Genomic DNA, 27,322 nt, shown 5'->3' on the forward strand with positions numbered 1-27,322 from the left:
CTTCTGACGTCATTTCCTCGAGGGCGGGACTCTGAGGGAACGAACTCACGAGGGAAGGAAGGCTAGAGACAGGGCAGGGCTTTCAAATGACGCAGCTGCTGGAACTGAGGTAAATTAAAGATTTAAAGTACCAAGGGCGGCGCGGTATGGCGGGGGATGGGGCGAAGGAGAATCGCTGGACATGAGCGCAGGGTGGGAGAAGAGAGAAAGGAGATTGGGGGGCGCCAACTCATAGTCTGCTGGGGGGCGCCAGAGACCCTAGGACCGGCCCTGCCAACACTGTCATTTCTCGTACTGTGCCCTGTATTCCACTAAGGACTAGATCTAAAATAGCTCCCCCTCTTATCTGTTCCTAGATGAGTTGCTCATTTATTACGTGTAGGAATTTTACCACATTAGTGCTCCCTGATGTAACGTTTGTCCAGTCAATATTGGGGTAATTGAAATTAAGTATGACTCTCACCCTTGTCCAATGAGGAACTAAGGCTTGCTACCAATGATTTTTAACAAAAAAAAAAGTGGAGAAAAAAGGCCTCAATAAAACAGGAGGAATACATATCCAGCCAAGGCTGACAAATATGTCAGCTCACAGTTATCATAGGCCAATGAAACTCCACTATTATGCCCAAAAAAGGGGGAGGGTTATGAATCACCTCCTTCAATAAACAATTCAATTGTTCAGTCTCATCAAATTAACAAACAAAAAGCTTCATAAGTTTTGCCATTGTTGAAATCTTAAATACCACAATGCAATCACATAGCTTCATTTATCTGAAAATTATTGGCTGTAATGCACTCGGTGCTTGCTCTTAGCTCAATCCCAACAGGGGTTTCTTGTTTTGCCAAAGGCTGCGTCAGGGGAATGACTGGAACAATCCACTCCAATGGCTCCAAAAGCGGATTGTTCCGGTCCCTGTAATTGTCTGGCTGCACCATTCTGAACAAGTGGGTGTTATTCCCTTCCTACCAGCAATTGGGGATAAAATAAAAACTGAACTTTTCCAATGACAACATCAGTATATTTTGCTGGTGCTTGGTGGAAACCTTCAGTGTATTTGAGGTCTGCATTTCAATTAAAATTTTTGGTCTAGATTAATTTCACAATTAAAGTTATTTATTTCCCACTGCAGCTCCTGGTCAAGTCACTTAAGGATAAGAGTAGTGGGATTTGATACAAAGGACCATGTAGAATAAAAGTGAGAAGAGTCTGGGTAAAAGCTGTTTTTTTTTTAAATAGAAACTCTTGCATGTTTATTTTCCTCATATGGTTGGGGATAAAAAAAAAAAAGAGAGGTGGGGAGACAACTAATCTGGCTGAACAAACAGCAATCTCCTGTGAGCTCAACAGTGACCTTGATAAGGGCAAGGGTGACCTGAGCTAGAACAATGTAGGTGTTGCAGAAGAAAAGATGGACAGGGATACATATACAATGATTGATGTGAAAGTTACCTCGCCTTCTGATTTCTCCTATTATTGCATATATGTCTCTGAGTGGTGTCTGATCTTTAAACAAATGTAATATTATAGGAAAGCCGAGTAAACACACATCATAGTCTTTAAATTCTTTCATTTATTTAAGGAACAGTTTTCCAACACCCATATTGTCCACGTCAAAAACCCACTATTTGGGTTTCTGCCAGGTACTTGTGTCCTGGATTGGCCACTGTTGTAAGCAGGATACTGGGCTAGATGAACCATTGGTCTGACCCAGTATGGCTATTCTTATGTTCTTAATTGCCTCCTAAACCTAATAACTGGTTGCACCACCTTTAGCAGCAATAATTGCAACCAAATGTGTGTGTTTTTAATAACTTTGATATCAAATTTTCACATGGCTTTTGAGCCTACTCCTTTTTTGCAGAACTGCTTTAATTCAGACAGTCAAAGGTTTTTCGTGTATGAACTTCTGTTTCAAGTCCTGCCACACCATCTCTAAAGCCAGGACTTTGACAAGTCCAGTCCAAAATTTTAATTTTGTTTCTCCTCAGCCATTCAGATGTATTTTGGCTCTTTGTCTTGCTGCATTACCCAGTTACTCTTCAGCTTCAGATCCATCTCATGGACAGATGACTGGACATTCTCCTTAAGAATTTTGTAGTACAATGCAGAATTCATGGCTCCTTTAGTAGGGCAATCATTCCAGGGCCTGAGGCAGTGAAGCATCCCCACACCATCACACTACCACCACCATGTTTGACTGTTGGTATGATGTACTTGCTTTTCACCAGTTATGAGACCTGTGTTGTCCAGGAGTTCCACTTTTGATATGTTTATCCATTGGACATTATCCCAAAAGGCTTAGGGATCATCCAGGTATGTTTTGCAAATGTGAGACAAGTATAGATGTTACTCTTGTATAGCAGTGGTTTCTGTCTTGCTACTCTCCTATTAATCCCATTTTTGTCCAGTCTGTCTTATTGTGGTGTCATGAATTTGACCTTCAGTTCTTTGGGTGCTCTTATGGGTTACTTCCCAGATGAGTTGTTGCTGCACCCTTGGAGTAATTTTGCCAGGCCCTCCACTCCTGGGAAGATTTACCACAGTTCCAAGTCTTCTCCATTTGGTTCTCTATGGTTCAGTGGAGTTCCAGAGCTTAAATGGCTTTGTAAACCTTTCCAGATTGATGTATTTCGACACTTTTTTTTCCTCATCTCTTCTGGAATTTTCTTTGATTGTGACAGTGTTCTTGCAGAAACTTTGTGGTGACTACTTCACCCTTATGGTAAGGTTCAATATATAGTAGGTTTAGATTCAACAGGGCTGGCTGCAGTCAAGCTTAGCTGTATTCAAAGAGCTGAATCTAATTAGCAAATTTTATCAGTTGCTTGATTTAACTGTGGGGCGGTTACTTTTTCACATGGGTGTTGGATAATTTGTTCCTTAAATGAAGTACTGTTTTGAAAACTGTGTTTTGTTTACTCGGGTTCCCTCTAAAGCTACATTTTATCTAAAGGTCAGAAACCATTCAGTTTGACATATATGCAGTGATAAGAGGAAGTTGGGCTATTTTGGCTACAGAGCAATGGAAACACATGAGCTGATATGAGCAGAGGAGAAGTGTAGTGGTTAGAGCAATGGGCTAAGAATCAGGAGAGTGGTTCACATCCCACTTCTGCTCCTTGTGATCTTAGGCAAATCACTTAACCCTGCATTGCTTCAGAAAATTACTAGACCTGAATATACACGGCTTGATAGCTTTTGAGCTTACAGGCAGACTATCTCTCTATATAAAAGGCAACACCAACGTTCTATGAAGCCTCCAGCCGGAAGTGTGAAGGGGGAGAGATATCCGGTTTCCCCATGAGTGTCTGCCCCGCCCTCTCTGTAACACAAACAGTCAGTGAAGGAAAACACAGCAAAGCAGTGAAGGACTCAGAGGGGGGAGGGGAGAGAGGGCAGGGACACACAAACTCCCACATGCACACAGAAGAAAACCTTGCTATCCCCCGTTTCATTTGCATCAGAAACGGGGCTTTTTTTTACTAGTATGAAATATTAAATACAATAAATTATGCAGTCACCAGTGGCCAGTAACCTATACCCTGCATGTCTGTGGATTTTCAACCCTTACATGGATCTGATTGGGCCAAAAATCCATATGAACAGCTGAATGCTATCCATATAGTAAAGGGGCAGAGTAGGGGTTGGCCACAAAATTATATGGATGGCAGCAATATTTAGGCATTGACCTGTTAAATGTCAGTAATGCTACAACCAGACTCTAAAAAAGTTGGACCCAAAATATAAAGTTCAGCCAACTCCTGTATGCAACGAGCTGCAGCTTCACGCATCTCGGTTGTAGTTGAATCAGCTACAGGGACTGTTCTTAATATGCCACCAAGAAAATATCCCAGACAGTTGGCCTTCTTTCTGTAGCTGATCTGTCTTCACAGATTGCTTCTCACCAGTTTTACCTTGCTCCAGAAAATACAAGCAATTTCTTTTAGCCTTACTGCTGATAGTCTGAACAAATACAGAGGCAGATGAGCATGGAACCCACTTCAGTTGCTCAGCATGTGATGTCTTTAACACTTTGTCTAGAATATCAGCATAAGTGATAGCTGTACATAGCAAGGCATCTTCCAACAGTCATGTCTTAAAAGAAACACATGCCACGTTGTCAGATATATCTGTATGATATATATCCTGTATGAGTGATGCCTTCTCTGGTGGAAAAAAAAATTAAAGAAACTGTTCATACTATCAAAGATTATTGTACCACCCTGAAGTATCGTTCTACTGTAGCATTGGAGCCTACATCATCCTTTTAGATGAGCAAGCACAGTCCAGTATTAGCAGAAGCTTCTCGTTTAGAAAAAGGAACTACCTCCCGTTTGTCAGACAAACACAACAGGATGAGTTGACAGTCTTGCTTTGACTCAGAGAGAGAGAGAGCACACAACCAAAACGGTCTACCCTTGTTCAGCCCAGGCGGACTTCCTCTTTTTGACTGAAATGTCTGCACATTGCCAAAGATGTAAACTTTCATTCTGTATACTACGATCTCCTGATTTGATATTGTTGCCACAGGAATCTCAAGTAATTTCTGTAGTTTGGGACTAAGCAACAGAACCTTGGCTGGATATCTGCTGTTATGGTGATGGGTTCCTTTCTGAAGCCAATTAAGACTCCTAATAGTCTGTTGATCATGTCGGGCCCAGAAAGTAGCATATTGAGTGAGATTCCTTGAAATTCAGCACTGGAATCAAACACAATCGTTATCTGGCCTGGTTTTTGTGGGTGATATACCCCAAAGGTAGGTACCAACAGTCTTCATTGGTGGAGCTGGCTCTGCATGGCTGTTATCCAGCATATACATAAATGTTATAAAGTGATGTTTTGTGTCTGGTGTCTGGTTTCCTTTTTAGCGCCTTTTGCAATGAATTGAGACAAGACTACTTTCTTAAGTGGTTGTGATCTGGACGTCCGGAATGGTAGAAGAGCTACCCAGCTATTTTACTTATCTTTGTTGAATTCCTTATCCATGATTCTCAAGAACTCTCTGCCACAGAAAGCATTGGTTTGTCATAATCCATGGTGAGTTGGAATACTGAATTCCCCCGATGTTCTCCTAAATCTGGTGGAGAGGTGTTCTGACAGATGATTGAGCAGGAGTCTGGATCTTCCGAGCTGTAAACCTCCTTCACATGCACATGGTTATGACAAGGCTTGAACTAGGTGGTGCACCCATTCTCCAAGGTGCATGTTTTGTATACTTATGTCTTTTTTTTTTTTTTATTTGGTCTCCTCAGTCTGTTCAGGCAGGTGTCAGTCACCCATCCCACCCATCCCAGGATGAGTTGGTAAGCATATTGAGCATCGGGTGGACCTGCATGTGACTCATGAACTTTGAGCAATGTTGGTGCATCTGTTCCCAACAAGAGTGTCAATAAATGCCTAGCCACCCACCTGGGGTTACCCTGCGGACACTTAGACGGTCTATCCCCAGCACAGCTCCGGTCCGCCTTCCTCTACTGCTCGTGCTCTACATTAGCACCCTCCTCCCACAGACTGGGTCACAACCGCTTCTAGGTGAGTCTCCCGCTCTCAAATTATCCCCAGTGATTTCTGGGTTACTGGGGGCCACATTCCTAGTGGTCCCACGGTCCCAGAAAACACTTACAGACCCAATACACAAACCACAAGGATGCTTTCAGTCCAGAGAGGCAGAGTCGTCAAACTAAATTGTCTTAAAAATGCACTTTTTTTTTGTTTTGTTTTTCATTGTCCAATCAGCAAACAATAACAGGTAACTGAAATATGGATCAATTATAACACTAACTAAACATTTGCTTACTTCCTACAAAGTACCTGGGGAGATCAGGGCATACAGCTGTTAAGAGCTTCAGCAAAGATCTCTCTCTCTCTCTCTCTCTCTCTCTCTCTCTCTGTGTCGTTTTAAAAGTATACTGCTCACAGTATTGTAGATTCACTTCTTCACTGAGTGAAACTAAAAGAGGGCATGCACTTTTCTATAACAGCTTTAACATAAAACATGCACCGCTTGCTGGCCAAATTAGAGAAATGAGGTGTTAAAGGCAATTTTACAGGTTTAAAACGTACTGTTCTATCACACCTCCTTCCTCAAGAGACAGACCCCGGATTGTGGCCTCCATCGACTCCTGATAGGGTCTCGATAGTCCAGTGTCAGGGTGGTTCTGGCTTTTCCCTCCTTGAGAGGCCATCAGCTTTGCCATATTCATTGCCCTTCTGGTGCTTGTAACAGAAGTTTTTACCACACTCTATGCTTGCTAGCAGTTTTAACCTATATGCTTCAATTTGTGAATAGTGAGTAATATCTTCTGACAGAAGCTTTTACCACACACAGCACATGTGAATGGTTTTACTCCTACATATATTCTCTGGTGCTTTAACTGTGATTTATGAGTAAAGTTTTTTTTTTTTTCCCCCTACGTTCAGTGCATGTAAAATGGTTTCTTCCCAGAATGGATTCTGTACTGCTTTGACAATTTCCAGCAACTGAACCTTTTCTTACACTCCGTACTTGAAACTGGTCTCTCTCCTGGGTGAAATGTTGCATTTCTGGTGGAGCTATCTTCCTGGTTGAAACTACTGTCATGACCAGAACATGGATATGCTATTATCAGTGTTTTTCTTATGTTCTATAATGTTTACTTTGTTACAGCTTTTCCCATATTCTATGCTTTTACATAGTCCAGTTTCTTTACTATTTTTTTAGGTGCTGCATTAGCTTCTTTCATACTGAAATAGAGTAGCCACTTGACATATACACATGTATTTCTCTCTGTCTCATGTATTACCCACACTTTAGTTTGTTTTATGCAGTATGTCCTCGCAGGTGTTGTTCATTCATTTTCCCCACACCCCACAGATTTTATGTACATACCGCACTGACACACACCAGCACTTTCTTGCCGTTTTCTGTGAGTACCACACGCATGCGTTCAGACACCATTTGACGCTCCTTTTGTCCATTTAAACCTGGTCCTCTTCCTTGCACACTTTTTGCACTGCTGCACAGCAATGTTCAGAAGCGATACTACTTTACTGTTCCACAAAAGGTTTTTCTTTTTTTTTTTTAAGGTATAGTAGATTTTTATAACCTTTTTCATATACAGTTACCCATCCATTTACTTTATGTTCCTTACCCTCACAGCTATTTTCTCTCCGTTTGTTGTTTTTCAGTACTGTCACTTTCATAGACACCGGGTCTCTTTCTCCAATGTTTACCTTGCTTTTACCTTGGGTGTTCCTACAACACGCTAGATGCAGGCCATTCGTCTTTGGTGTTTTCACATATATAATACACAGCCTGCATTTCTCCGAAGGGCTCCTGCTATTCTCACTTTATATATCATATCACACAATGGCGCCATCAATTTCTATGGGGACAAACTCCAGTTTAGCGCACCACTGATAAGTGCAAGATTCGCTTATATGCATGGTTTAAGACCGCTCCTCTGCAGGAAAGACTCCGCTTAAGCGCACGCATGGATATGGAAGCCGATTGGCACATGACAAAGGGGTGGTAAATTTGCAATCTCGATGGTTAACTGCCACAGGCAGAATAAGCGAAAGAATGTTGTTAAGAGTGTACACTGGAGTCGTCGCGCAACTGTAAGACTTTAGCACTGGCTGAACGAATAGAAGGTCTTAAAAAATTAGAAAACAAAGTCAAGCATCTATTGCTAAAGAATATGGTGTCAATCCCAATCAAATTTCACGTATCTTGAAGCAGAAAGATCAGCTTCTGGAAGACTGGCAAAACAATACAAATCCACACAGGAAACGAGAATGGGCGGGAAAAGCTGAGGATGTAGAAGATGCTTCTCTGTGGTGGTTTTCTCAAGTCAGGAGCAGACAGTTTTCTGTCAGTGGTCCATTGCTTATGGAGAAAGCTAACCAGCTAGCTGAAAGTCTTGGACTAACTGAATTCAAAGCCACTGTTGGATGGTTGGAAAGATGGAAGGAGAGGAACAACATAAAATTCAAGAAACAGCATGGTGAAAAACAAGACGCTGATGACTTTGGTGCTGGAAATTGGGTTGTTTCAGTTCTTCCTACCATTTTGAGCAAGTTTGCACCTCGTGACATTTTCAGTGCTGACGAAAACGGTCTCTACTGGCAAGCGATTCCTGATGGAACACTTGCATTCAAACAAGCTGAAACTACAGGAAGTAAAACGTCGAGGAACTGACTGACGATCCTCCTTGCTGCAATATGGATGGGAGTGAGAAGTTGGAACCCCTCGTCATTGGAAAGAGCAAACAGCCCTGTTGCAAGAATGTTAAGCGACTTCCTGTGTCATACGAGGCTAACGCAAATTCATGGATGGCGGGGGAAATTTGGAAGCAGTGGCTAAAGAAGTTAGACACTAGAATGCGGGCACAAAAGCGTCAGATTTTGCTGCTTTGTGATAATTGTGCTGCACACAGGGATGATGTCAGGCTGTGTAACGTCAAGGTGGTCTTCCTGCCACCAAACACTACCTCTCTGATCCAGCCTGTGGATCAGGGCATAATAGCCAATTTCAAACAACATTATCGGGCTCTTGTGCTACGTCATCTGATGAGTGTTATGGATGACCAGACTGGCAAGGATAAACGTGCTGTTGAACTGGCTCGTAATCTATCACTGTTGGATTCCCTACATATGCAGAAAGAAACCTGGAATCATGTTACACAGGAAACCATTGTGAACTGCTACAAACGGGCAAGCTTTATTAAGGATGTGGAGAGGGACGAAACAGATACAGCTGTTGCAAACGCGTCAGATGAGCAGGTTATTGACATCCCAGCCAGTGTTACTGAAGAGGAGTTTCATCACTACGTAGCTGTTGATTACGATCTGCAAACAGCTGATGAAAGCACTGGTGTCGAGATATGCGCCTACACGCAGGCAACAACGGCTGATGATGAAACAGATGATGAAATGAGCAGTGAGGCACATGCTGATGAAATTCAACAACCTCCTGTCACTTTTGCAAGAACGCTGGAGATTCTCAACACTGTGCGGGCCTATCTGGAGGCCACTGGATATCAGTGCTGTGACAGTTTTTACCGTCTGGTAGACGTAATCTGTGGAACTCACAGACACAAGAGTGTGCGCCAGTTGTGGCGCCCCCAACTCAACTCCCTCCCTCCTACCTTGACGGAGGAGGGAGTAGAACACCTTCCTTCATGCTGAGGGGTCCTCAAAATGGTGGCTCCTTGCCCAGTGCATCCTGGGATGCACTAGCTGGGACCTAACTACCATATAAGGCCAACCCCCTCCTACCTTGAAGGAAGAGGGATTAGGACTCTTTCTGGGCAGTCCTCAAAATGGCGGTGCCCTTCCTGGTGCAACCTTGTAGTTGGGGCCCCACCCAGTGCATCGCTATTTTGAGGACCACTCAGTAGCAGTAGGGAAGGAGTACTAGTTCCTTTTCCTTTTTCAAGGTTGGAGGGTATTAGGGTGGGAGGCCACCACTAGACCACTGCGGCTAGTCTGTGGGGAGGGGTCCTAGCTAGGGGTCCCACTAGACCAGGGTTCTGGTTTTTTTTTTGGGGGGGGGGGGGAGAGGCTGGGGTCCACTGCCCTCATGTCTGGGGGGGGGGTTGTCTGGGGTCCACCAAACCACAAGGGATTTAGGTTTGACAGGTGAGAGCTTTTCAGGTGCTTTGTCTGGACATATGCTTGAACGGGTAGATGTGAAGCGTCTGTTTACACTTTCCAAAAATACTAGGACTAGGGGGTATGCGATGAAGCTACAATGTAGTAAATATAAAATGAATCAGAGAGAATTTTTCTTCACTCAATGTGTAATTAAACTCTGGAATTCATTGTCAGAGAATGTGGTAAAGGCGGTTAGCTTAGCGGAGTTTTAAAAAGGTTTGGATGGCTCCCTAAAGGAAAAGTCCATAGACCATTATTAAATGGACTTGGGGAAAATCCACTATTTCTGGGATAAGCAGTATAAAATGTTTTGTACATTTTTGGGATCTTGCCGGGTATTTGTGACCTGGATTGGCCACTGTTGGAAACAAGATGCTGGGCTTGATGGACCCTTGGTCTTTCCCAGTATGGCAACATGTACTTATGTACTTAACCACTCCTTTACTATATTCCACAGGATCATCTGTTTCTCCTATTTTCTGTGCCTCGCAGAGATGAGGCGGCTTCTAAGGTGACTATTTCTTCTAGTTAAGGCAACTGTCGCTTTAGCGTATGTTCTGGTAGGTCACGTGTCACCAGCAGGGCTTTGTGCGCATTCCACTCAGGTCTTGCCGGCTTCTTGAGCGGAGTTTTGCCTAGTGGCTCTGGATGACATCAGTAAGGTGGCGACCTGGGTGTTGGCGTGTACTTTTGTCAACGTTATCACGTACACGTGGCTGCAGGCACAGAGGCGGTGTTTGGGGCTTCCGTTCTGGCGGCAGGAGTTTTGGCTCCCCACCCAGTTTATGTACTGCTTTGCTACATCCCACCTGTCTGGATTCATCTGCTGCTGACGCTAAGGAATGAAAAATTTTATCTTACCTGATAATTTTCTTTCCTTTAGTCATGGCAGATGAATCCAGAGTCCCACTCCGAGCTGAAATGGATGGAGCTGGGGGAGTCGGGTGTCTCAGGAAATGTGTGCTACAACTGTGTTGGTAGTGTTAACTATTTCTTGTTGGTTTTCAGGGTTTTGTTGACATGGATATGGGAGGGGGCTGTGAGGAAGGAGAGGTATGGTTTACTTGTTCTGTTATACGCTTGGTTATGAGAAATACTGAGGATGCCAGGAGCACACCGTCTAATAAGACAGAGAGCACTCTATCTCTACTTGCTGGTAGATGGTCACAACCCACCTGTTTCTGGATTCATCTGCTGTGACTAAAGGAAAGAAAATTATCTGGCAAGATTTTTAAAAATACATTATGTTCTTTCTATCTTTTCTACTCACTTTATGTTTTCAGTTCTGTTTTTAAGTGCTTTCACATACAGGATGGTTCTTGTATCAGTTTTATTTCCACCTTTATATTGTCACTACTATATTTCCACTTTATTGGAACTTATGGACACTTGTCAAAATAGATCATGTATATGGATACATTCTCACCTTATATAGTGCTTACACTATGCTACACCAATTGTCTTATCACAGTTTGGTTCACATCCATGCATATTTATTATTGTTACTGCATTTATTATGTTTTATTAATATTTTCACTCATTTTTATACTCGTGTTTTAAAAGGACCCTGACGAAGGCCTGAGTGCTTAAACAGCCCATGTTTGATCTTGATTTCATGCAGAATAGAAGTTTAACCAATTGTGGACACATTTGAATAAATAGTGTTGGACATTGAAATCAGCTTTTGGTTATTCACTCAATTTAGGCATGCAGCATGTCATCCCAGACATTCGACAAATTGGCAAAGTTTTCTACAGATGCTATTTCTACAATATCCTTTTGCCTTACTAGTGTAGCCAGATGGCAAGTGCCCTATGATATATTTTAATTGAATATCAGTATGGTATCCATAGTGATCAAAGCAGCTAATGTGTTTATCTCCCTCATTAGGTGTATTTTAGAAGATGGCTATCTCTTAAGTGTGTTTTGTTTTTACTGTATCTTTAGCTGGTAAGTCTAAGAGCAATGTTTATTTTTAGTGTAATTACATATTTATGGCTTGTACGATGAAAGGAAGTATGTTTTTTTTTTAATATATCTCTCTCGTTTGGGGATGGGGAGCAAACAGAAAGAAATCGTTTTGTAAAGAAGAACAAAACAAGAATTTTATTAGTGTTAGGAGCCTCTGTTAAACAGTAAATTGCCATTATTTATTTATTCATACTTGTATCCTACGATTATCCCAGCATGCATTTTGGTTCAGTATGTCGTATATTTAAAAGTTGTTAGAGATTGCATTGATTCAGTTACATTTCCTAGGTTGTATGTTGCAGTGTTTTTCACAGTGGTTGGCAAGATAACTATTAGTATGTATGGAATAGTCATTGAGTTTCTTGAGAAGTTGTATTAGTTTGTTTCTTAAGTGAAAAGATGCATTACAGTTAACAGGTTGTGGTGTTGTTCCAGAATGATTAGTGCATATTTTACTCATAGAATTTTCTGAAGAAGTAAGTCTTTAGGTCTTTTCTGAACTGGAGGTAGTTTGTGATGCCGAACCAGAGGTTACCTACTATTTCACCTGCACTCAATTTCCATAGTCATAAAAAGCATTTCTTGGTGATAGTATTTTGAAGATGATTGTGCTGGTTTTGAAAAAAATAATCTGGCCTTGATTGGGAGCCAATGTAGCATTATGAGCAATGGGGTTGCTCTATCGTATTTTGACTTTTTGAATATCTATCTCGCTGCTGTGTTTTGGATGGTCTGCAACGATCATAGTAGGTTTTCTTTGCAGCCTGCATATGCTGCATTACAGTAATCTAGTTGGGACAATATCAGCATCTGTACTATAAGACGGAATGACCGGGGAAATAGTCTGTGATTCTTCTCCGTTTCCATAGTGTTTTGAAGCTTTTTGATGTAATTGCTGCAACTTGGTCTTCAAGGGTCAGATGTTTGTCTAGAATGATTCCTAGTATTTTTATTTGTGTTTAAATTGTGTAAGATTGTTAATCTATTATGAGGTTTTGATAAGTAGTGGGATTGTGTTGACTTGATAAAACCAGGAGTTTGGCTTTGTCTTGGTTCAGTTTAAGTTTGACAGTTGTGGCCCAGTTTTCCATGAGGTAGAGTCCTTTTTTGGCCTTATCCAGTACCTCTGTGATGCTGTTGAAAGGTATGTAGATGGTGACATCATCTGCGTATATGAATGGGTGTAAACCCATTTTTTCCAGTTTCTTGCCAAGTGGAGCCATCAGGACATTGAATAATATTGGGGAACCTTGAGGACCCCGCATGCAGGGATCCAGGAGGCTGAAAATTCATTGGACATCTTGACAAGTTAGGATCTGAACCAGGCTGCTACTGCTCCAGTTATTCCTATGTTGTCGAGCAGGGTCATTAGTATTGTGTGATCTAGTAGATCAAAGGCACTTGACATATCGAATTGTAGTAGTAGCATTGAATGGCCTTAGCTTATTGTACTGAATTTTGTGATTAGGTTGGTTATGAGTGTTTCAGTGCTATAACATAGTCTGAAGCCTGATTGAGAGCTGTGAAGGACTCAGTAGTGTGTTAGGTATTCCATTAATTGTTGTGCTACTAGTCCAACCGTTGTTTTTGTCAGCAACGGTATTGATGCCACTGGTCTGTAATTAGTGAATGCATTGATCTTTCTGGTGGCATCTTTAGGGATTGGAGTGAATATGATGTTGCCCTTGTCAGAATGGAAATGGCCTTTTGAGAATATGTATTCTATGTGTTCAGTTAAGCGTTTGGTTCAATCTGGTGGGTTTGCCATGTTGTTTGGGCAGCTGTCTAGTAGGCTATTGGCTTATGCATATTTTGTCAGAAGTGCTTTAACTTGAGCTGGTTGTTAGTATCTTAAAGGAGGACCAGATTCTTTCTGCCTTGATATGGTCCATGTTGATTTCACATCCGTGTAGCAAATCTGAGTGGTGGTTGTGTTGCAGCTAGGTTTGATCTTATTTTTATTATTTTTTTCTTCAAAATATTGTGCGAGCTCATCTACTGTTGGTGGTTTTTCATTTGACATTAGCATGGCTTGTGTGTTTAGTAAGTTTTTCATTAGTTCATATATTTTTTTCATGTTTATCTCTTCTGGGCACATGTACAGTGGGGGAAATAAGTATTTGATCCCTTGCTGATTTTGTAAGTTTGCCCACTGACAAAGACATGAGCAGCCCATAATTGAAGGGTAGGTTATTGGTAACAGTGAGAGATAGCACATCACAAATTAAATCCGGAAAATCACATTGTGGAAAGTATATGAATTTATTTGCATTCTGCAGAGGGAAATAAGTATTTGATCCCTCTGGCAAACAAGACCTAATACTTGGTGGCAAAACCCTTGTTGGCAAGCACAGCGGTCAGACGTCTTCTGTAGTTGATGATGAGGTTTGCACACATGTCAGGAGGAATTTTGGTCCACTCCTCTTTGCAGATCATCTCTAAATCATTAAGAGTTCTGGGCTGTCGCTTGGCAACTCGCAGCTTCAGCTCCCTCCATAAGTTTTCAATGGGATTAAGGTCTGGTGACTGGCTAGGCCACTCCATGACCCTAATGTGCTTCTTCCTGAGCCACTCCTTTGTTGCCTTGGCTGTATGTTTTGGGTCATTGTCGTGCTGGAAGACCCAGCCACGACCCATTTTTAAGGCCCTGGCGGAGGGAAGGAGGTTGTCACTCAGAATTGTACGGTACATGCCCCATCCATTCTCCCATTGATGCGGTGAAGTAGTCCTGTGCCCTTAGCAGAGAAACACCCCCAAAACATAACATTTCCACCTCCATGCTTGACAGTGGGGACGGTGTTCTTTGGGTCATAGGCAGCATTTCTCTTCCTCCAAACACGGCGAGTTGAGTTCATGCCAAAGAGCTCAATTTTTGTCTCATCTGACCACAGCACCTTCTCCCAATCACTCTCGGCATCATCCAGGTGTTCACTGGCAAACTTCAGACGGGCCGTCACATGTGCCTTCCGGAGCAGGGGGACCTTGCGGGCACTGCAGGATTGCAATCCGTTATGTCGTAATGTGTTACCAATGGTTTTCGTGGTGACAGTGGTCCCAGCTGCCTTGAGATCATTGACAAGTTCCCCCCTTGTAGTTGTAGGCTGATTTCTAACCTTCCTCATGATCAAGGATACCCCACGAGGTGAGATTTTGCGTGGAGCCCCAGATCTTTGTCGATTGACAGTCATTTTGTACTTCTTCCATTTTCTTACTATGGCACCAACAGTTGTCTCCTTCTCGCCCAGCGTCTTACTGATGGTTTTGTAGCCCATTCCAGCCTTGTGCAGGTGTATGATCTTGTCCCTGACATCCTTAGACAGCTCCTTGCTCTTGGCCATTTTGTAGAGGTTAGAGTCTGACTGATTCACTGAGTCTGTGGACAGGTGTCTTTCATACAGGTGACCATTGCCGACAGCTGTCTGTCATGCAGGTAACGAGTTGATTTGGAGCATCTACCTGGTCTGTAGGGGCCAGATCTCTTACTGGTTGGTGGGGGATCAAATACTTATTTCCCTCTGCAGAATGCAAATAAATTCATATACTTTCCACAATGTGATTTTCCGGATTTAATTTGTGATGTGCTATCTCTCACTGTTACCAATAACCTACCCTTCAATTATGGGCTGCTCATGTCTTTGTCAGTGGGCAAACTTACAAAATCAGCAAGGGATCAAATACTTATTTCCCCCACTGTATGTAGTATAGTATTCTGCTTTGGCTCTTTTTATGGTGTTTGTACTTGCTATTTGCTTCATGTGGTTTTGTTCATGTCTGATTTTGTTTTTGGACAGTTTTTTCCAGTTTCCTGCACAGTTTTTTCATCTCTAATAGTTCCTCGTTGAACCAGGGGCACGGTTATTCGTTCCTCTTAGTTTTAATTTTGAGTGGTTCTATTCCATTTAGTGCATTTCCACTTAGTTCATCTCAGTTTCTTATGAAGTGAATGTTAGTGGATATTATGTTTGGTCATTCATCGCTGTTGACCAGATGCTATGGTTGTCTATTTTTCCTCTGGTTAGGGCAGCGTGTGGTGTCCTTGGTTCTCTGTTTTTGCTGTTCTTTCCATTGTTGTGTGAAGGTGAGTTTGTTATGGTCTGATCATGGCACCTTTGCCCAGTTATGATTCTCTATTATATGGTATTATTGGCTAAGAGTCTGTAAGCTAGTATGTCTAATTGGTGACCTTTTTACATGAGATGAGGTGGCTGGTGTCGTTTTGAAATTTCATTGGTTCAGGAAGTTTGTTAGAAGCCTGGTGTTGGCGTCATGTTGCTTGTCTAGGTGTAGATTGATATCACCTAGTAGAAGGACATTTGAGAAGTTTGATATGAAGTCCATGAAGTCATCTTGGGTGCTGGACCATCTTCCAGGCAGGCGTTAGAAAAGTATACCCCATAATTAATCAGTCTGTGGTTTTGCATGCCATGATTTCAATCGCAGGGTATATATGTTCAGCTTTTATTTTTGCTTACAGAGAGGGCGGGCAATTTCCAAATAGCACATTTACCTAGATTAAATGGCTTTTAGAAACTTCCTTCGTGTATGTAAAACAAGTTTTTAAATATTTATTATTACTTTTGTAGCAACTCCTTTGTATAATGAGGTTGAGAGTTACCCCAGAAATGGGTACCTAATAAGTAGTGTCTGTGGCCAAATAATCACTTCTACTCGATGAACTTTCTGACTCGCGTACACAGATGGTAAAGGTTCCCCCTCTAGTAAACTTAAACTTTTAAATGGCATATCAACAATTGGGCACAATATAGAAAACAGACAAAGAGAAAACTGGAGGCGATCTCTGGGATTAAAATAAAATCTTTCTTTAATGGGCTCTCTAATAATGAACAAGTAGAAAAGAAGAATGAAGAAAATGAAGAGACAAATTGTCCATAAAAACTTTGTGTAAAATAGTTGTAAAAATGATAAAAACAGCTTTAACAGTTCTAGGTCATCATGGAATAGTCTTTTCCACTTCCAACTCCAACATCATGCTCTCTTGCCCACAGAATATGTAATTGTGCCTTTTGATGGTGCCTTTCTTATTTTTCTCCCACTCTGCAATTGTTCAGCCTTTATCTCCATAGTGATGGTATCTTTTTTGGGGTAAAGATTAAGCCCCATGGTCCTCCACCTCTCTGTTCTATTGGGTAGTAGAGAGCTGCATGGGAACGGGGCTAGAGGGGGATCCCTTCTAGCCCCGTGGGGATGAACACAGGTCCCGTGGAAGTGTATTGCCAGGCCAGCTTACCAATTCTTGCCATGGCAATTCAAATTAGCACTAAAAAAAATTAATGGATATGGCTGATAGTATTGGAATTCCCATAAGAACTGACAGGGGAGGTTATCAATATAATATGGGTTACTGTTAAGTTGGGTTATTTTAGCATAGGGGGATGAGCATGAATGGAGGAAATGACTTGCTGGGCTGGAGGAGATTCCAGCGAGAACAAGCAGGGATGGGTTAGATGCCAGTGAGGACAGGTTAAATTTCTATCCCCATGCAACTCTTTAGTCTAGCGGGAAGCAGCAGGGTTTCTGTACTCTTACCCCTTAAGGGGGGATTCTGTATATGGTGCCTCAAAAATTGGCGCTGAAATCAGTGCCAACTAAGCATATTTCATAATCTGTGCCAAGATTTAGGAGCTGATTATAGAATAAGCTTAGTTGATATCTCAGCACCTAAAACTACGCACATCCATTTGCACCAATGAAAATGTGGTGTAAATCCTGGTGTGTAGATTTATGTGCACTGGGCCATATTCTATAACTACGCACAAACATTTTAGAACGCCCATGAAATTCCCATTTTCCTGTCCATAACCACGCCCCTTTTTTCCTGTGCATTTTGACATTTGGCATACTTCCTTACAGAATACACTTAGCGAGTTGTGCGTGTAAATTCTAATCAGTGCCAGTTAGTGCTCATTAGCTTGTTAACTTGTTCTGTTACACGAGTGTTATAGAATTTGCACCGATTTTGGTGCAGATCTCTAGGCATGCTATATAGAATCTGTGGGTAAGTATTTCCTTTAGTTCTCTTTGGTGGTACTCTGTTCCCTGAGTACTGTAAGTTCAGAATTCTGGAATTCTTTGCCTTGAGATTTCAGAATTGTACCTGATAACTATATGTGAGATTTTGATGGTCAATGAAAAATAGTATTTAAATACTTATTGTAATGTTTTGAATTTTTTTTATTTTAGTGCATATTACATCTTTTTATTGTGCATTTTATGTTTGTAAATTTCAATTGTTACAGTAGTAGTACTTGATATGTTGTACACTGCCTTGGGCGAATCTCTTCATAGAGGCGGTTAATAAATCCCAATAAATAAATTACGTTTGTATGTGTCATTTTTCTTATTCTCCACGTAGAACTATTTTAGTGAAGCGGAATATAAATGTTAAAATTATATTAAATTACACTAAATTTAAATTAAGTTTTGCCTTGTTGAACAGATGTAGGAAAAGCCCTGGATGGATGTAATCCCCCTGCTATTTAATATGGTAGGCACTCACTGGCTCCACTGCTTCCCTTCCCTTTCTGGCATTGTCTGTGCCTCAGAGGGACAGCTATAGGTCAAGCTGACCTTTCCTGATCAGTTCATTTGATATGGGAACAGTTCTTGATTACCTAAGACCCTATCCGGGCAAGTTAAATCACCGGCTCTTTACGCCTTTCTCTAGGAGGCCAAAGGAAAGAAATCCACACACACCACCATTCCCTAATCCAGAGGCTTCCACTTCTGGATGAGGAAAGTGGTTGAGCTTCAGTTATAAGGCAGCATCTGTTATCAGCAGGTGGTATCATTTTCTTCACTGCACGTGTCGGGTGTCATTTCAGCTGGGCAGAAGGAGAACAGGGAGAGAGTCTCTTGAAATGAGCATAAAATATGGAACAGGCATAAGATTTAGGACAGGATGAAAACACAATTTTTCTTAGAACTACATTTAATAAAACATGTCTTTCATCTGACTTGTCAATTTTTCTTAATCCTCACAAACTTAGTAATAATTCCTATGATATACACAAAAGAATTAAAGAAAAGAATGAATAAACTCCTGAAACAAGAATAAGTCCTCAAATGGAAGAAAAACAAAAAAATGCTGTAAAACTTTAAGGTTCAGTCCCACAAAACTGTACTGCAATAGTACGCCAGTGATCCCAATGGCAGATGAGCCCACCGCAGTCATTCGGTTCCTCAAGGTAGTTGATGTTATAAATCATGCAGATTCATGATGGACCTCAGTACTATGGCCTTATGAGCCTTCTTTGTGGATTTATTTGTATAAAGTCTCAGTGAAGACTTACATTGTGGAACCTCTCATGTAGTCTGGCCTCCAATGAAAAAGCTGTGAGTGGAAGGCCTCAACAAATATTGAAAGAATGTTCTACAAGATATACAGCATTAATTCAAGACAGTACAATCAAAGCATAAACTGAAGAGATTGCCGGCATTTAACCTGGCCAAATTCAAGCAGGAGATAGCCATAGGTAAAAGCATACTCCTCCTCCAGTTTGACATATCGAGCGCATTCGACATGGTAAACCACAATATACTACGAAGACTACTCAGCCACTTTGGGATTGAAGGAAACGTACTTAATTGGATTAAAGGTTTTCTAACCACCAGAACTGATCAAGTAAAATTGGATTAAAGGTTTTCTAACCACCAGAACTTATCAAGTAAAATCAAACTCAAACATGTCACCACCGTGGAAAGCAGTACATGGAGTACCCCAAGGATCACCACTATCGCCAATACTCTTCAACATGATGATGATTCCACTGGCACAGTCCCTATCCAATCGAGGCCTCAATCCGTTCATCTACGCAGATGATGTTATAATCTACGTCCCCTTCAGACATGACCTGAAAGAAATAACCAACAAAATCAACGATGGCCTGAATATTATGGACTCCTGGGCAAACTCATTCCAACTGAAACTGAACACTGAAAAAACACACTGCCTCATCCTCACTTCTCAACATAGCAAATACAAACCCACAACTATACCCCAGGACATACCCTTCCTACCTCAGACAGTTTGAAAATACTCGGCGTCACACTCGATCGCAACCACACTCTCGAGAGCCAAGTAAACAATGTAATAAAGAAAATGTTCTATACAATGTGGAAGCTCAAACGGCTAAAACCTTCCTTCTCAAGGGAAACCTTTCGAAACCTAATACAATCAATGGTCCTAAGTCATGCAGATTACTGTAACGGAATGTACGCGGGATGCAAAGAACAACTAACAAAAAAAAAACTCCAGACCGTCCAAAATACAGGAGCCAGGTTGAGTGGAGTTGAATGGGTAGATGTGAAGCGTCTGTTCACGCTTTCCAAAAATACTAGGACTAGGGGGCATGCGATGAAGCTACAATGTAGTAAATTTAAAACTAATCGGAGAAAATGTTTCTTCACTCAATATGTAATTAAACTCTGGAATTCGTTGCCAGAGAATGTGGTTAAGGCGGTCAGCTTAGCGGAGTTTAAAAAAGGTTTGGATGGCTTCCTAAAGTAAAAGTCCATAGACCGTTGTTAAATGGACTTGGGGAAAATCCACTATTTCTGGGATAAGCAGTATAAAATGTTTTGTACAATTTTGGGATCTTGCCGGGTATTTGTGACCTGGATTTGCCACTGTTGGAAACAGGATGCTGGGCTCGATGGACCTTTGGTCTTTCCCAGTATGGCAATACTTATGTACTTGGGTTGATATTCAGCAAAACACGCTTTGAATGTGCCAAACCCCTTCGAGAAAAATTGCACGGACTCCCAATCAAAGAACGGATCATCTTCAAAATCTGCACTCTAGTCCACAAAATCATATATGGCATAGTACCAGGATACATGTCAGACCTCATAGATCTACCAACAAGAAACAGAGTCGGGTCTGCAAGATCATACCTAAACCTACACTACCCAAATTGCAAAGGACTGAAATACAAAACAACCTACGCATCAGGCTTCTCCTACATAAGCACACAACTATGGAATGGCCTCCCAAAAGCTGTGAAAACCATCCATGACCACCTGAACTTCAGGAAATCGCTAAAAACCAACCTCTTCAAAAAAGCCTGCCCAACGACCCTACGTAAACCTCTTCACCCAAAGCACAGCATGCCTAATGATCGCACTGGACAACACACAACCTTCATCCCTTCCGACCCTCCACATATACCTCATTCGATCACTATACAACCTTGTATTTGTTATCAACCGACTGGGCAAATGCCTAACGGTACTATGTAAGCCACATTGAGCCTGCAAATAGGTGGGAAAATGTGGGATACAAATGCAACAAACAAATAAATAATATTCCTCTCTATAAATGGGTGACCATTATTTTCAAATACAACCTTAATATCATTCTCTCCCTTCCTTAACATGCAACAGGGGACAGCTGAGGGTCAAGCTCTTTATGCCTACTTTTTTCCTTTAACTCCTAGATCAGGGAGCTATGGCTCTGGTGGGTCTCCGCTTACTGCTTCTCTGTGTTCTCTTTGTGGATTCCTTCTGAAGGAAGAAGAAGTAACAAAGCTCCTCCCTTGAACCTATTTATACTTCCTCCAAAAGCTTAAGTTCAAATGCTCTTGAGCCAAATTCAGACTAGACCATCTGCTATTTAGTTGATTGTCATCTTTCTGGAGCAGAGGCCTAGAATGTTCTTCTAGTTAATGCATAGGAAAGAACATTTTGGCAGCCCTTCTGCACTATTCTTAAAATGTTTACCTTGTTTATTGTTACACTTGTATGTCTGTTTGAAATTATGATGTCCAATTAACTGTTTTTATGCAAGATTATTCTAGGAGGGGTAATTTGGGGTGATTATGATTTTGAGGTTAATTACTAAAATCTGAGAGGGGAGCTAAGGGCCAGAAATTACTTGTAATGGATGCAAGGCTGATGGTTAGTTTAGGGCACCTAATGACCTTGCACAAATATTCTTGATGAAAACGGACAATTGTATGGTAAATTTACTATCTCAGTGACTGTTTGATGGTTGTCACTGAGCAGTTGTGTACTGCTCCTTTAGGTTCCCCGGTCACTTAAGGACTCATGATGCCATACCAGGTTCCAGCTTCAGCTTTCTCCAGTTTTCGTCTGCTTGCTTCCTCTTGTGTTTCCCAGTTATCGTAGTGACAGGTTGTATCTCCCTCTTGACCTCAGCATAGGTGTGTCCTCGACACAGTTGTGAGTAATGACCGAGTCTTTGGGTGGTAGTCTTAGCATCCATGGTCCTGATGCTCAGAAGAGCAGGAGCCAGGCCTAGAAATCAAATCCAGGTCTCCTGCAGATCAGTATACAGTTCTGCTGTCACTGAGCCAATAGGTCTGCCTGAGCTATGTATTTTAAATCTGTAGTTGTTAGATGGGTTCTACACATGCTGTTTCCCACTCTAGTAGTTTTAAAACCATTGGTTAATAATTGAGGAAAGTTAGGATGTAAGCCATAATTAGCAAGCATTGATCTGTGTATGTACATTTTGCTTTGGGTGTTTGGAAGGAAAGATAAGGAATAAAATATTAACAGTATACAATATCTGTTTTCTTCAGGTGTTGACAATGTGCTTGTGACAGTGATAATGGATAATTGCAAGTGGAAGTTGGGATATTCTCTGAATTAGAATGGAAACCATATCAGAAGTAGGTATTTTTTTTTTTAGTTGCTGGTAATGCATTTTTTTTACAGCATTTGTAAACTGTATAATATAAATTTATTTATCCCAACTCTCTGTACCACTCACCTTGTCCCCATCTATATATTTGCATTTGGTCCCTCAGCTATATGGGAAGCTGTATTGTAGAAAAGCATTAGTATCATAGCAATGTTTGAATGTTCTAATTGTGTGCTTATTAGATATCCCATAACTATTGTGCTTACATTGTATTATATCTCTGTTATTTGAATTTCAGTGCTGCTAAATGTGCATATTTTTGATCTTGTTTCATGGTAGTCCTATTAGGTTTCAATTTGCTGTTTTCAAGTTTTTCTCTTTCATTCTGTCTGTGTATATAGTTCATTTTACTACTGTTATGCTGTTAAAAAATTTGTAAGTTTGATGTTAAACTGTACCTACTGTATGTACACCGCCTTGGGTGAATCTCTTCATAAAGGTGGTTAATAAATCCCAATTAATTATGGTTAGCATTTTATTAGTATAATTTCAGCATGTCTTCTAATAACATTGCTGTTCTTGCTTCTTACCTGAAGTAAGGCAGCATGGTTTTTGTTTTATAATAAGAATTTCATTTTTTTAGTCTGCTTTTCTAAATCATATAGACTATTTTTAAGGCAGCTTAACATTGTTGTATTCAAGTACAAGTCGTGGTCCTGAAGAATTTACAATTTAATTAGTTACCTTAACAATGAAAGAGAACTTGATTTGCCTAAGGTTTAAGGTTTTAAGGAATATCGATAGAGGAAGTGGGATTTGGACCCTGGTTCTCAGCCCTTTGCTTTAACCACCAGACTATTTCTTCTCATTTTATTACTACTTTGCTTTGAATGTAAAAAGCCTTTTTCCTTCTATTAGCTTTAGAGTATAGAAATTCCCATGCTCTTCACAAGGCTCTGTTGGTACAAATTCCCTGATTTTGACTATCTGAAATTGTAGGGATCTATCCGAGGATATTGAGAGAGCTCAGAGAGGTTCTCGTGGGTCCTCTTAAAGATTTGTTTAATAAATCCTTAGAGATGGGGTGGTTCTGTGGAATTGGAGAAGAGCGGATGTGGTCCCTCGTCACAAAAGTGGTGATGGAGAAGAAGCTGGAAATAGGCTGGTAAACCTCCCTTCAGTTATTGGAAAAGTAATGGAAGCGATGCTGAAGGAAAGGGTAGTAAATTTTCTAGAATCCAATATGTTACAAGATCCGAGACCACATGGTTTTACCAAAGGTAAATTGTGCCAAATGAATCTGATTTGAATTCTTTGACTGGGTGACCAGAGAATTGGATCAAGGATGTTCTCTAGATGTAATCTACTTAGATTTCTGCAAAACATTTTGACACTGTTCCTCATAGGAGGCTCTTGAATAAACCTGACAGGCTGAAGTTAGGACCCAAAGAGGTGCACTGGATTACGAACTGTCTAACAGACAGATGCCAGAGGGTGGTGGCTAACGGAATTCACTCGGAGGAAGGAACAGTGAGCAATGGAGTGCTTTAAGGATCGGTGCTGGGGCCGATTCTGTTCAGTATATTTGTAAGCGACATTGCCAGAGGGTTAGAAGGTAAGGTTTACTCTTTTGCAGATGATACAAAGATTTGTAATAGAACGGACACCCCAGAGGGAGTGGAAAGCATGAAAAAAGATCTGCAAAATTTAGAAGAATAGTCTAATGTTTGGCAATTTAAAATTCAATGTAAAGAAGTGCAGAGTGATGCAATTAGAGTAGAAATTCAAGGGAGATGTATGCGTTAGGCGGTGAGAGGCTGATATGCACAGACTGAGCGGGATCTTGGGGTGATGGTATCTGAGGATCTGAATGTGACAAAACATAAAAACATTGTGACAAGGCGATGGCTGTAGCCAGAAAGATGCTAGGCTGTATAGGGAGAGGTGTAATCAGCAGAAGAAAGGAGGTGTTGATGCCCCTGTACAAGTTGTTGGTGAGGCCCCACCTGCAGTATTCAGGTTTAGAGGCTATATCTCGCTAAAGATGAAAGAAGACTTAAAGCGGTCTAGAAGAAGGCAGCAAAATTGATATGGTGCTTGCACTAAAAGACGTATGAGAACTGGAAGACCTGAATATGTATACCCTAGAGGAGAGATAGGGGAGATATAATACAGACAGTTTAAATACTTGAAAAGTAGTAAAATTTCCAGAGAAGGGAAAATGGTAAAACTAGAGGACATCAATTAAGGTTGGAGGTGGTAGACTCAGGAGTAATGTCAGAAAATTCTTTTTCACAGAGAGGGTGGGTGATTCCTAGAATGCCCTCCCGAGGGAGTTGTAGGTACTTCTATATCAGATAATCACACAATAGCAATTATTCTGGATTCGTTTGCAAAGGAATATGTCAGTACCTCTTATTTGACCCTTAGGTTCCAGCCAGGCTGGCTGCCAATGAAAGGAGAATGTCAAAATGAAAATACATTATTTATTATAAATATAAAAATAAGAATATGACAAATATAAATTTGTGCACTACAAAAATATAGATTATCACCGAGATATATTTATCCTACTGACCACAAATCCTGAGACAAACCAGAACATAGACTAAAACCTTAGACTAACTATACCCTGAACTATAGGTAATAAATCCTGCTTCCTCTTATCTTGCAGTCTGTTGTCAGACTCTTGCAGATATCTGGACTCGTGAGCCCTTGGGCCACTGCCGAGGAGTGGCAGCAGCAGGAGAACCACCCAAACAAGGCAGAACACAGACGGACTAACATAGTAGGTGACGGCAGAAAAAGACCTGCATGGTCCATCTAGTCTGCCCAAGATAAACTCATATCTTGAATTTGTACCTGTCTTTTTCAGGGCACAGACCGTATAAGTCTGCCCAGCAGTATTTCCCGCCTCCCAACCACCAGTCCCGTCTCCCATCACCGGCTCTGGTACAGACCGTATAAGTCTGCCCTCCCCTATCCTAGCTTCCCAACCACCTACCCCTCTTCCCCCCACCTGCTCCGCCACAGTACTGTAACCGCCGGACTGAAGCTGCAGCTGAGGCAGAGCAAGCTGGAACAGGCAAGGCAGGAACAGCTAGACTTCACCTGCGCTTGACCACTGTTCCCCCGGGGTTGAGCCCCTGGGTGTGGCTGGCAGGACTATGGGACAGAAGGGAAAACCAGAACTACAGGGTCCAGCAGGTGGCCAGCAAACAGTCAAGTAGCCCAGGAAACAAACAGGGACAAAGGCAGGCAGCAACAGTAGAATACTCCAGGAAACAAGCAGGGTCAAAGGCAGGCAGCAACAGTAGAATACTCCAGGAAACAAGCAGGGTCAAAGGCAGGCAGCAACAGTAGAATACTCCCGGAACCAAGCAGGGTCAAAGGCAGAATAAGAAGTAACAGGGTAGCACTGCAACAAACACTCACTGACGAGAAACTCATCACACAACCTATGTGGCAAAGGCAAAGCCTGGAAGTTCCCAGGTGCTTAATAAAGGCACTACAGATGAGGTCACCAGTAAGGGTGGGGCTTGGCAGCAACAACAGCAGAGCATGGCTTGGCTGGAACAGGATCCTGGAATGGACTGGAACGGATTTCAGGATTTTCACACAGACTTCAGGATTTACAAACAGACTTGGCTTGGCTGGAGGAACCCCAAAGCAAGTCCAACAGGGAATATAGTCACAAATGTGACATCTGTATTGCACACTTCCAGTGGGTTGAAGAATCGGATTCTTCAGTTGAGACTCTAGCAGAATTCTCTGCAAGTCTATCCCAGTCCAGGTATAAAATCCAATTTCTTTACTCTGTGTACTGATTTATACAGTCTTTTGGGTAAGGTCTCAGTCCTGCAGCGGAACTGACCTTGTTAGCTTTTATCACAAGGAATTCAGTTTACTGGTGTATTTAGGAAAATCAGTCTTGCACCTCCGAGTGGTCTATCCACCAACAAGTCTTCTGTTCTTCTCTCCTTCTTCCTTCCTTTTCAGTCCAAGTTTGGCATCCCTCTTGCTCAGGTGATACCAATGGACCAATCACAAATTCTTTACTTCTGTCCAGCAGAGTTCATGGTTATGAAGAGAGGCCTTGTTATTAGCAAAGAAACTCTTATCAGTCACAAGTCTGATGGTTGCAAACTCCCTCTTGCTCACATATACTTATGGAGCCATTGTCTCTGTGAAGTAAGCTCCTCCACTTTCCCAGGAGATAGGCTAATTTGTAGTAAACAACGTGTCCTTGGATGATGTCGTCATGGGTATGCCAAGCAGTAATTTTCCTGAAAGCTGGTTTTCTGATGGTTTCAGATCTTCAGGGCACAGGCTGTAGAATCCATATTAGTTGATAAAAGATGGTTCAGGCTTAGCAGGCCTCAGACCAGCAAAGATGAGAGAGTAGGAAAATACTCCTACAAGGTGGTTGAGAAAAAAACTGAGGCAGAATCCTAAAAGGTGTGGAATGAACACAGAGTATCTCTAATTAGAAATTTGAATGGCATAAAAAGCAAAACATAAAGGGTTGCATATGTGTTTGCATGTCAGGTGGTGCTTAGATAGCAACTCTGGCTGTATCAACTAAGGCCGGTGCTGAGCTGACTTGTACGTTCCGAGTCCCACCTTTCCTGGATAAACTTCATCCTCCCCCCCCCCCCCCCCCCCAACTGGCAAGTTGTCTGGCACGGACACTTTGACATCGGCTATGTTCTGCTGGAGCCAGTCAAAAGCTTGTCCCTTGCTTAGATTGGAGACCAGCAGGAGCCTTAGGCACATTCTGTTGACAAGAATGAGCGCACTGGGGTTGAGCCTGAGCAGGCTGCTGAGAAAGAGTAGCGTATCTAAGTCTCTGTGAGTAGTAGGCACCCCTCTTCGACTTGCCAAAAGACCTGGAGGCTGATGCACAAGGCGCCTGGCAGGAGAGAGAGAAGAGATGGTATCAGTGTGCTTTTTGGTCAACAACCTCCTTAACCTTCTCGCCAAAAAGTTTACCCCGGCATAGGGCATCCGCCAACCTCTGCTGAACTGACTTCCAAGTCAGAAACACGTAGCCATGCAAGAATGCGCATTGCTATATTTTGAGCAGAGAT

General features: G+C 41.8%; 1 protein-coding gene across 1 annotated transcript in view; it reads left to right on the plus strand.

The window, feature by feature from the left end:
* FAM135A (family with sequence similarity 135 member A) overlaps positions 1–27,322 on the plus strand; it is a 289,052-nt gene that overhangs the window by 24,107 nt on the left and 237,623 nt on the right. The window contains 1 exon segment of the mRNA XM_030199007.1: positions 22,171–22,260. The gene's annotated coding sequence lies outside the window, so the exon portion shown is untranslated.

The sequence above is a fragment of the Microcaecilia unicolor genome, chromosome 3, assembly GCF_901765095.1.
Source record: "Microcaecilia unicolor chromosome 3, aMicUni1.1, whole genome shotgun sequence".
Lineage (NCBI taxonomy): Eukaryota > Metazoa > Chordata > Amphibia > Gymnophiona > Siphonopidae > Microcaecilia > Microcaecilia unicolor.